A 10,847-nucleotide genomic window follows, 5' to 3' on the forward strand; every position below is an offset into this window, starting at 1 on the left:
TTGGGGGTTGGTATGTGCCTATCATATTTAATAATTTTATTAAGATAATGTTGAAGTAAAAAGAAAACGGTACAGAGTTTAAGCATAGAAGTTTCTGGTTATCAGGGAATAAAGTACAGATTATCAAGGGGTGCAAAATTCGGTTTAGGAATGGGTGGCGTAAGGAATACATAACCTGCAATCTCCCCGATTCGGGCTAAAAGTTTAACGGGTCAAAGTACAGACATTGAGATATGGGGGTATATCTACACACAGAGAGCAAAGCCTGCAAGGACCTGGAAGGCAGTGCTTGTGTCACCAGAGGCTGGTGGGTTCTGGGAGCTGATCCACAGCAGGCACAGACAAGGCTGCTTCACCCTAAGGGCAGGTGTGGCAAGGGGTTACACAACCCTGGGTACCCCAGCAAGTATCAACAATAAACTGCAAAACCGTTCAATGTGTCAGAATTACTTGAGATGTTCTCAGTAGTGAGGATAAAAATATTTTGACAAAAAATATACCTCAATCTCTGGATGTACTCTCCTTAAAATGATAGTTAATCCAACAAAAGCAAATACTGATCTTTTGTAAATCTCTGACTGGTAACTGACTACTGATATTTTCTGGACTCAATGGTTAGAGAAGAATTTTATCACCAGTACTGCCTAGGTTACAGAGTCATTTACTCAATCAAATAAAAGCCTAGATTAAGCACAGAAATGCCTCCAAAAACACTTTCCCAAGACTGTAGTCTACATATTTGTAATTAGAAATTAATATTGTAGCAGTCAATGACAACCCTGCTATAATAAAAAGTCTTTCAGTATTTCCATTATAAATCTTTTTTCTGGAGGTGTTTAATAAATGAATAAAAACTAAAGTGATTTTAATGGTTGAGTCAGAGATGGGAGCTACTTTATGATCCAAATCTGATAGTTCAGAAACAACAACAAAAAGAATATGATAAGCGTTCAATTCTCTTTCAATTCAGACATAATAGACGGTTGAATTACCAGCATATGCACATTTCTGGAAAAATCAAAGCCTCATAGCACCAACTATAACAGAATTCAGTGAGAACACAGGTGCTTGGTATGTCTGAAAGTCAGGTCATAACACAATATTTCTCATGTTCTTCTACACACTGTATGTGATACCTGTTAGAAAATACTGAGCTTTCACTCAGTACATCATATTCGGTGTCAATTACACTACATTTACAGTTTGGAAACAAAAATATTGCAAAGTGCACTGCTTTGCTTTATAGTTAAAAATGTCACTTCTATTACTACACCAAATGATCCATGTCTTCATGGCTCCAAAATATGCATTTTGTCAATATTTAGTATTAATGTTTCCATCTATGCAGCAACGTTTAAAGAACGTAATAGTATAATGCACCTCAAAACTTCTTAGAGGTACATCAGACAGTAATGGAGGAATCTGCACGACAAGTGGCAGGTCTGATTAATTTAACTGTTTTTTTCTTTACCAGTAGATTATACTAATGCTTCTGAAGAAAGCACACAGCCAAAAGAAATTGAGAAATAAAGCTAATTAACTCAGCTATTCCCATGTATTATAGGACTTTATATCTGTATCAGTTCATCCCCCACATATCAGACATCTGCAGCACAGATGCCTATAATGGGGCAAGACAAAATGTCAACCTTAAATGAATTTCCATGTTTGGTTTAAGACAAGAGCCTTCATGAAGAGTGAGCTAAAGGAGAGGGGATGACCAGAGAAGTCAAATGGAGAAAGAACAGGGTTTCACAGACCCCAATAAACCATGTAATCCAGGAGTAATCAATAGCTGGACCGCAGGCCAAATCTGGACCGCCAGACACTTATGAACAGACTGCAAAAATCTTTACTTACTTATTGTTATTTTTGTATTATTTTCTCTGGAGTCTGGACCTTGACTACATTTTGACAAAGAAATTTGGACCTTGTCAAAAATTAATTGATTACCCCTGCTGTTATCTTATAGCATTGTGTTGTTTTGAATGGTCCACTTTAGGGGAGGAAGGTGGGGAATAAAAAGAAAAAGGTGAGTTATATGTTGGGAGCAGGAGGAAAAGAGTAAAAAAAACCAAACCACCTTTCCTTTCATTAGGATTACTTTAAAAGATAAACTTGAACCACCTCCCTATCATGCAAAGGCATTATAGTATCTTGTTATAGTCTGTAAAAAAAAAAAATTAGTGTTGCAGTTGCTGTGGGAAGCAACATTCTCATTTCAGATCTTAACATAAGATAAGCCAGTGGTTCTCAAACTTTTGTACTGGTGACCTGCTTCACATAGCAAGCCTCTGAGTGCAACCCCCCTCATAAATTAAAAACACTTTAAAATATACTTAATACCATTTTAAATGCTGGAGGCAAAGCAGGCTTTGGAATGCAGGCTGACAGCTCACGACCCCCCCCATTTAAAAACCTCGTGACACCCTGAGGGGTCCCGACCCCCAGTTTGAGAACCCCCGAGATAAGCAATCCAGTCATTCAGAAAAATACTTCACAAGAGATCAGTATATAATACGTGAGCATATTCCTTAAAAAATTTAAGATACCTTGGAAGGAATGCAAACATCACAAGTTGCTTAGGTTAATATAGGTACTCTTTTCAGAAAGAAGAGACTACTACATATTACCAGACACAGATAAGAACAGTCCTTGCCCCCAAAGAACTAACTAGCTGGATAAACCAACTACCTTAACTAAATTGATAAAAGATACTTTTAAACCAAGAGTGTCTCCATACAGGGGTCTGCATAAATTTAAAGACATTTAAAGATAACCTTAGTTAAAGGGGTGCAAATTTGTGTGTAGACAAGGCTTCACATGAATAAGCGTTTGCAGGACTGGACCATGATACACAGAGGATAAGACCCACTTGGAAGAAAAATAAGCTAAAGTTAACACTATCTCAAATTTCCTCCACCACCAGTCTTTTCTATTAAGTAACACTGAGACAGAGATGGCATTTGACTGCACGTTCACACGTATACGTTGTGGAAGTCTTTACAAGGAATATGAGTGAGACGGGTGTGGGCCTGGCAAGTGTTTCCAAAGTATAAGGGACTGAGGTGGGAGAGGGAGAAGGAAACAACAAAAGCACTGAGGGTGGCACCATTAGTGGAGTGAAGGAAGACACAATGAGATCCAAGATGTAGGCCAGGATGAAGTTGTGTTGAGCCATGAAGGCAACGAGGAGAGTTTGATTTAAGATTTTATACGGTTTCCTAAAATGCACTTCCTTATTTTTCTAGCTTTTTAGAAGTATTTTTCCTCAATTTATCAGAATGACTAACTCATGGCAATAACTTTACTTTTAAGCTTTTTAATTTTGCTTCTTTGCAGAGTTATCAAAGCAAAGACAGGTAACTCCCCTCTCGTATCACATTGCTTCTTAGGCACACTCCTAAGGTAACTGACAAATATTATTTATGTCAGTACACAAAAGACACTCCACAGGATTAATGTTAGAGACAGGTTTGTACAAAGTATTTAAGCAAAATCCTGATTAAAATCCTACCACTGGACTATCAGTTACATACAAGCGAGCCATAGTTGCATCTAATCTCAATATCTGACTCCAGATCATAAGATGACATTGGTTGGCACTAAATTTTCAGATCCACTAATTGAGGGACACTTCTCAAAGTATGTAACTCTGATAAAGTGACATTTACTAGCAAGCCTCTACATGTTGAAACTGAGGCATCCATACTAACAGTAGAAGTTTAACACAGATCTGTCAATTAGTTCTGAAAGTAGCAGAATTTTATTAGCTCTTGAAAAAAACAAAGCTGAAAAGCTAGGGAAAGATTTTCTATACTCATTAACTAGTTAAAAGTTTAACGATGACAAATATATTTCCCTTGGGATGATCGTCTTGAGTCTTTGGTGTTAAGAAGTTGGGAGACAAATGTACTCCTTTTACCATACTTAAGAGTAACAGCTGCAAATTAGCATACTGAAATAACGCTATCTCAAATAGGATATAGTAGAAAGAGGGAGATCAAAGGTGAACAACGAGAATGATCAGGGGCACGGAAAAATTCTCATATGAGGAGAGACTGAAAAGATGTACTCTGTTGACTTTAAAGACACAAACAGGAAACATGATGCGAGTTTACAAAAACTACAAATGGTAAAAGTACATCAGGAGCTTCTGTTCATCTCAGTACAAGAAAAAGGGGACATTCATTGAAATTGAGAGGTGGCAAATTCTAACAGTAAAATTTTTCATACAATACACAATTAGACTGTTGCACTCAGTGCCCCAAGATAGAGGCCAAGGAGCTAAAAGGATTCAAAAGAGGATCAGACATTTATATAGAGAAGATTATTCAGTTATAATAGTAAATATATATTTTTAAAAAGCTCTGGAAGTTATTTGAACCCTCAAGCTTCAGAGCATAAACTAATCTCTAACTTTGAGGGATTTGAAATAAAATTCCCCTGGAGGCAGGTTATCCCACAATTACCTACTGCAGGTCTCTCTCTCTCTGTAGCAGCTGGTACTGGCCACTGTTGGAGAAAGGATACTAACTACATAGGCCACTGGTCTGATCCAGTATGGCTATTACGGGAATGATTTAAATGTAAGAAAAGGACAGAGGCTAAACCCTCCTTCCCCCAAAAAATCTGTAAACCATTCAGTTTTACTTAGTTATTGAATTACACGTTTTTAAAATATACACATATAAAGAGTCCTTCATTGTTTGGTGTGGACTTCGGTACTACTCAATGAACAACTTAAACAGTTTCCGATTTAACTCAATGTCTTAATGCTGCAAGAGAGCTTTGTGCTCTAGTCATGAGAACAAAGAACTGCAAGCACAGAGGATTCTGAATCCTGGTCCCAGATGAGCTGCTGACATTATTTGACTTCCTGGTGTAAGCCTAGGTAGGGGAAAAAATGGGTAAAAAGCACCACTGCACTAAAAATTAGAAGCTGCAGCTAAGGTGAGATTTCAGATACAAGTTACAAAATAAGTTTTCCTTAAGCCTGCTTTGCTATTTTGCTTTCCCTTCTTTTTTCAAAAGATTAAAATAAAAAGTACAGAGATTGTGTACTGGCTTATCTGTGAAGTGTGTTGTGGTGATCTCAGTCCAGTTCCCAGCAGTCATTAGCACTCAAAATCACCATTACAATCTGTATACTTTTTGGTAGATTATCATAGAATATCAGGGTTGGAAGCGACCTCAGGAGGTCATCTAGTCCAACCCCCTGTTCAAAGCAGGACCAATCCCCAATTTTTGCCCCAGATCCCTAAATGGCCCCCACAAGGATTGAACTCACAACCCTGGGTTTAGCAGGCCAATGCTCAAATCACTGAGCTATCCCTCCTCCAAAAGGGCACACCGTTGACTCATATCCAGCTTCTTGTCCACTGTAATCCCTAGGTTCTTTTCTGTAGAACTGCCGCTTAGCCAGTCAATCCCCAGCCTGTAGCAGTGCATGGAATTCTTAGAAAGAAAGATCATAGAAATCATAGGGTTGGAAGGGACCTCAGGAGGTCATCTAGTCCAACCCCCTGCTCAAAGCAGGACCAATCCCCAATTTTTTTTGCCCCAGATCCCAAATGGCCCCCTCAAGGATTGAACTCACAACCCTGGGTTTAGCAGGCCAATGCCCAAACCACTGAGCTATCCCTCCCACGTAGTGTAGGCCAGGTCTACACTACAAATTTATATTGGTATAACTATGTCACTATGGCACTCAGGGGTGGGAAAAATCCACATCACTGAGCTATGCAGTTATACCAACCTAACCCCAGTGTAGACAGTGCTATATCAATGGGAGGGCTTCCCCCATTGACATAGTTACCGCCTCTTGCAAAGGTGGATTAGCGATGCCAACAGAAGCAGCTCTCCTGTCAGCAGAGCAGTGTCTTCACTGAAACGCTACAGCTTTTTAAGTGTGGACCTGCCCATAGTCGTATACAGGACAAAGACTGAATGGGCATGAAAATTCAACTATTCTCTCATCCTCAAAGACAGTCCTGTCAGGTCACAGCATATGTATATTGGTAGATTAACATGGGAAATACTGTGCAATTGTGTAGCAATTTCCATCAAAGCATTTAGCAGCACATTGAGAATTAAGCCTCACACATTCCTGAGAGTACCTGGGCAGTAAAAATAAGAAGAAGAGCGATTAGGTGACTCACCCAGTATCACAGAGTTGGGGTTAGAGCCAGATCTGAATACAGATTTCCTATATTCAGGTTGTGTGATCTAACCACAAGACAAAGCTTGCTGATTACTTTTCTGCATCTGTTCTGAAGAGAGTGTATACCAGTCCCAAAAGCCATTTGGCAACCTTCACAAATACATCTACAGAAACATGTTTAGAAGTATGAAAGCCTCAGTTCTAGTTATATTTTTGTAAGTTTTAAACAAGAGTTTGCCCCAATAAATTCTTAACTAACGCCAATAGCAAGTATGATGTATTTTTAAAGGTTTTCTTGTTTTCTCCACTGGTATGAACCTGGTACTAACCTGGTACTGTATCACATATGTAGCAGTTTCTTCCTATCTCAAATGAAGGCTAACTTTGGCCTCAAGGCTCTGATAGTCCCGCTGAAATTAATTCAAAGAAATGAACTAAGAGACTGCTTATTCTACAATTGCATCAGAATATGTAATATGTCTACACACAAAATTTCAAGCTGTCTCCTAAACAGGCTCAAAACCTGAGAAAACAGCCCAGCAGCATGTCTATGCATGTATTCTAAGATGGCTTATAAAAATAATTCAAGTCTTTCATATATGCATCTCTGTAAATCAACCAATGCCAGGTATACATGATTACAACACAACCATCTATGACTCAGCAGGGGAATCTGGACATACAAGGAGACTCCTTTACATTAATAAGTACAACCATAAAAAATTAAGCCAGAGTAACTAAGAAAAAGTAGTTTGAGATTTCCAAACTTTAAAACTGTGTTTCTAGTCTGACCAAATATATAAAATTGGGAGGAAAATGTCAACCCACTCTAAACGCTGCTCAGCATCCTGAAGCAGATTAACATAACTTAGTGAGACTGTGTCAAAGTATAAAGAGACAAGGTGGGTGAGGTAATATTTTTATTGGCCCAACTTCTGCTGGTGAGAGAGACAAGCTTTCGAGCCCCACAGAGCTCTTCTTCAGTCTCTCACCCCAACAGAAATTGGCCAAATAAAAGATATTTCCTCACTTACCTTGTCTCTCTAATATCCTGGGACCAACATGGCTACAACAGCACTGCATACATCAAACGATAAAGAACTTAGTGTCAGTTCTTTGGAAAGCATCAGGAATAGAAACAAACATTGACTGCAAACTTGACTTTCTAAATGTCCTCCTTTCCCACATGAAGACCCCAGGCAAGTCAACAGTTGAACTGAATTACCAATTACTGCCTATCACACCAACTTTTCAAGTCATAGATAATAAAAACCTGATTCACTAGGCCAGTGATTAGTATGTGTATGTGCAGGAAACAGTCACTAAGTGCTGTATGTATACAGAGCGTGGTGTCGAAGTACAACAGAACAGCAGAGTTACAAACACTTTGGGAATGGAGGCTGTTCGTAACTCTGAAACGTTCATAACTCTGAACAAAGCATTATTCTTGTTCTTTCAAAGTTTACAACTGAACATCGAAGAAAAATACTGCTTTTCAACCATCTCAATTTAAATAAAAAACATAGAAACAGTTTCCTTTTCTTGTCAACTTTTTTTTAAACTTTCCCTTTATTTTTTAGTAGTTTATATTTAACACAGTACTGTACTGTATTTGTTTTTGGGGGGTTTGTTTTGTTTTTTCATCTCTGCTGCTGCCTGATTGCATAGTTCTGGTTCTAAATGCGGTGTGTGGTTGACTGGTCATTTCATAACTCTGGTGTTTGCAACTCTGAGGTTCTCCTGTAGTAGGTTCAATGTATCGATTATAATTCTAGTTATAGGAAAATTATTCTCTGAAGGTACACACACCCCAAGAGCATTCCTTTGAGTATATTACACTTTCAGATATTCTGCCAAGAGTAACCATTTCTACCTTTTAAAAGTTCAGACAATACAATCCACGGAGTTTATTTATATCTGGAAAAACTAGAGAACATAACCCCACCCCTCACTAAGAATAAAAGTTCCATCTACTCAGCCAGACAGTTACGCTTGCATTGAACTTCTAATTGGGAAATAAACATTTGTATTCTGGTTTCATAAACAAGAGCTTCAAAGCAGAAAACATAAGTCAGTGAATGTAAGTAAAAGGAATTCCCCTCTCCTTATGTAATACAAGTATAATACTTGTCCACAGAGAGTGGTGTTAATGTTTGTAAAGTGCTATGAGATGTACTCTTCTATACCACCTTTCAGTCAAATAAATCAAAGCTTAACACCTCTGTGTAAGGTAGATAAAGTTATTATCACTAACAAACCCATGTCCAAAATGGATGTAAGAGGAAACAGAAATACAAAGTGTTATTATTTACACACCAGAAAAGGTGGCATTTCAGTGGTGCTGTATATGCAGTTTGCCAAGCATTTCAGATGTATCACATTATGCTGTATTGGTTTGGCTACTAGGAAAAAAAAGAAACAAAGCTAAAAGATGCTGTGTTGAATTCTCTGGGCCAAATCCAGATGTGGTTTAAATGGGTGCAAATCCTACAAAGTTGATGTCTTATTACCTTCCTATTTATCTGTTAGGATGATATTTGCATTTCTGGGCATCTTTTGCTCAAAAATCTCAGACTGCCTGAAAAACACATGAAGTCTCACACCGCTTCCACCGGTGAGGTGGGAGTCATCATACCCTTCTATGACAGAGGAAAAGTGAGAGGCATAAGCCAACAGCATGAAAACCCCATCCCACCAGCAGTGGGAATGTTCCAGAGGGACAAGCATGCACATTGTCTGCAAAGCACTCCAAGCTCGTTTAAGACGAGCAATGAGATATTCATGAGAAAAACAGTTGGAGTCGGGGTCCTGCAACCCACCACAGGGACGGTGCAAAGTCCTGTGGAGTGGAGAGGGGGCCAGCCACTCACTGGTTTAAAGCGAGACCCTGAAGACAGCCATGGAGAAGGAAAACTAAGCCAAGCCCCGTGGGCTGAAAGGGAACCCTACAACTCAGTACGAGGCAGAAGGGGAAGCTGCCTGAGGTGGGTGTAAGGGGGGCCCTGCAGCCCAGCACTAGGGTGGGAGCGCAGGGGAAACCTGGAGGGAGAGAGTGAAGGGGGCCGCAGGCCAACACTGGGGCAGGTGGGCAGTGGTGGTGCTGGAGGGCTATAGTCCAGCCCCGCCCCAGCGCTGTAGAGACGGCGGTCTGGGGCAGGTGGGCTGGAGCTCAGCTCTTGGACAAGTACCGGGAGCCCTGTGGGAGAGAGGCCACGGCGATGGGAGCAACAGCCCAGCTCCCGGTGGAAGGGGCCGTGGCCCGGAGATGGCCCGTGAGCCCAGATACTCACCACACTGCCCCCGGTGGCTCCTCACCTCCAACAGCAGCTGCTGCCCGCGGCCTCCATTAGCGACGCGGCCCAGCCCGGCCCGCTCAGCGGCTTCTCCTGTCTCCCCTCCCCGGTTCCGCTACTGCCGGAGCCGCCGCCGCCATTTTGATCCCAAGCCCTAGACTTGGGGAGGGGAGCGCCAGGGAGCCTGCGCGGCGGCGGCGGCGGCTCTGCGGCGCCTGGGTCACGTGGTTGGCCGTGGAGGGAGGGGAAGGCTGGCGCCCAGGTGGCTCCCCCTGCAGGCGGGCGGAGGCGCTGGCGGAGCCGCGGGCCGTGAGGAGGAACCGAGCAAGGCAGCGCCGCGGATGCTGGGGAGCCGCGGGGCGGCGACGTGGAGCGAGGAGGCGGGGCGGGATGTGGGGGAGGCAGCACCCCACAGGTCTCCCGCGGGCCACGCCCGCCCTCGGTGGGGATGTGCCCACACCGAGAGCCCAGTCAGCACCGGGGCCACCAATGCGCGCGGGTCCCGCCACCGTGGGTGTTCCCCTCCCTGCTCCTGGCGCGTGCCAGGTACCAGCTCCGGGCCAAGTGGCGCGGCCCGTAAACACAACAGGTCCAAGCACGTGAGCCCCCTTGAGCCTGAGCAGCGCGCCTGAGGCGATGCCGGTTGGCATCTGTTATTTTGCAATCTTCTGTTCGTTGCTTTCCCCGGCACCGCCCCTCCCGCCGCCGCCGCCGTGTGGAGATTGTGCTCGCTTTGCGTGCCAAATTGGGGCAAGTCACAGCATTGCCCCTCTTCTCGCCGTTTTGAACACGCACGTGTAATTTACACCAGGGTTCATAGCACTGGTGTCCTGAGACTACCGTGGGAGTGGTAGCTGCTTACAACAAGAATTAATTTAGCTCCTGTTTTGTTTAAACGTCCTGTGAGCTTGTTCACAGATTACAAGCAAAATTCTGATCACGGTCAGATTGCAATTTTATTGGAATTACTCTGGATTTATGCTGGTGTATTCTGGATCACAATCTGGCCGCTCTAATCCTCCCCCTACTTCTCCTACTTGTCTAGCATTATTGTATTAGACAAGGTGGGTGAGGTCATATCTTTTATTGGACCAACGTTCATAGCAGCCAAAAGTATGCTAGCTGTGCTTCAGAGGAGACACAGGTCAGAACAGGTCTAGATCAGTGGTTTTCAAACTTTTTTTCTGGTGACCCAGTTGAAGAAAATTATTGATGTCCATGACCCAACGGAGCTGGGGATGAGGGGTTTGGGGTGTGGGAGCGGCTCAGGGCTGGGGCAGAGGTTTGGGGTGCGAGGGTGAGGGCTGCAGGTGGGGCTGGGAAGGAGGGGTTCAGGGTGAGGGGGGGGCTCTGGGCTGCGGCAGGAGGTTGCGGTGTGGGAGGGGGTCGGG

The 10,847-nt window shown here is 42.7% G+C and overlaps 1 protein-coding gene across 10 annotated transcripts in view; it reads right to left on the reverse strand.

Annotated features, from left to right (window-relative positions):
* BTBD7 (BTB domain containing 7) overlaps positions 1 to 10,103 on the reverse strand; it is a 114,947-nt gene extending 104,844 nt beyond the window's left edge. For 2 of the 10 annotated variants that reach the window (XR_005225593.2, XR_005225594.2), the window contains exon 1: positions 9,454 to 9,662. The gene's annotated coding sequence lies outside the window, so the exon portion shown is untranslated. Of the gene's footprint in view, positions 1 to 9,453 lie in introns of all 10 variants that reach the window. The other 8 variants (XR_005225595.2, XM_037900866.2, XM_037900869.2 and 5 more) reach the window with 8 other exon arrangements.
* Between the last annotated feature and the right edge of the window lie 744 nt (positions 10,104 to 10,847).

Source organism: Chelonia mydas, chromosome 6 (assembly GCF_015237465.2).
Source record: "Chelonia mydas isolate rCheMyd1 chromosome 6, rCheMyd1.pri.v2, whole genome shotgun sequence".
Lineage (NCBI taxonomy): Eukaryota > Metazoa > Chordata > Testudines > Cheloniidae > Chelonia > Chelonia mydas.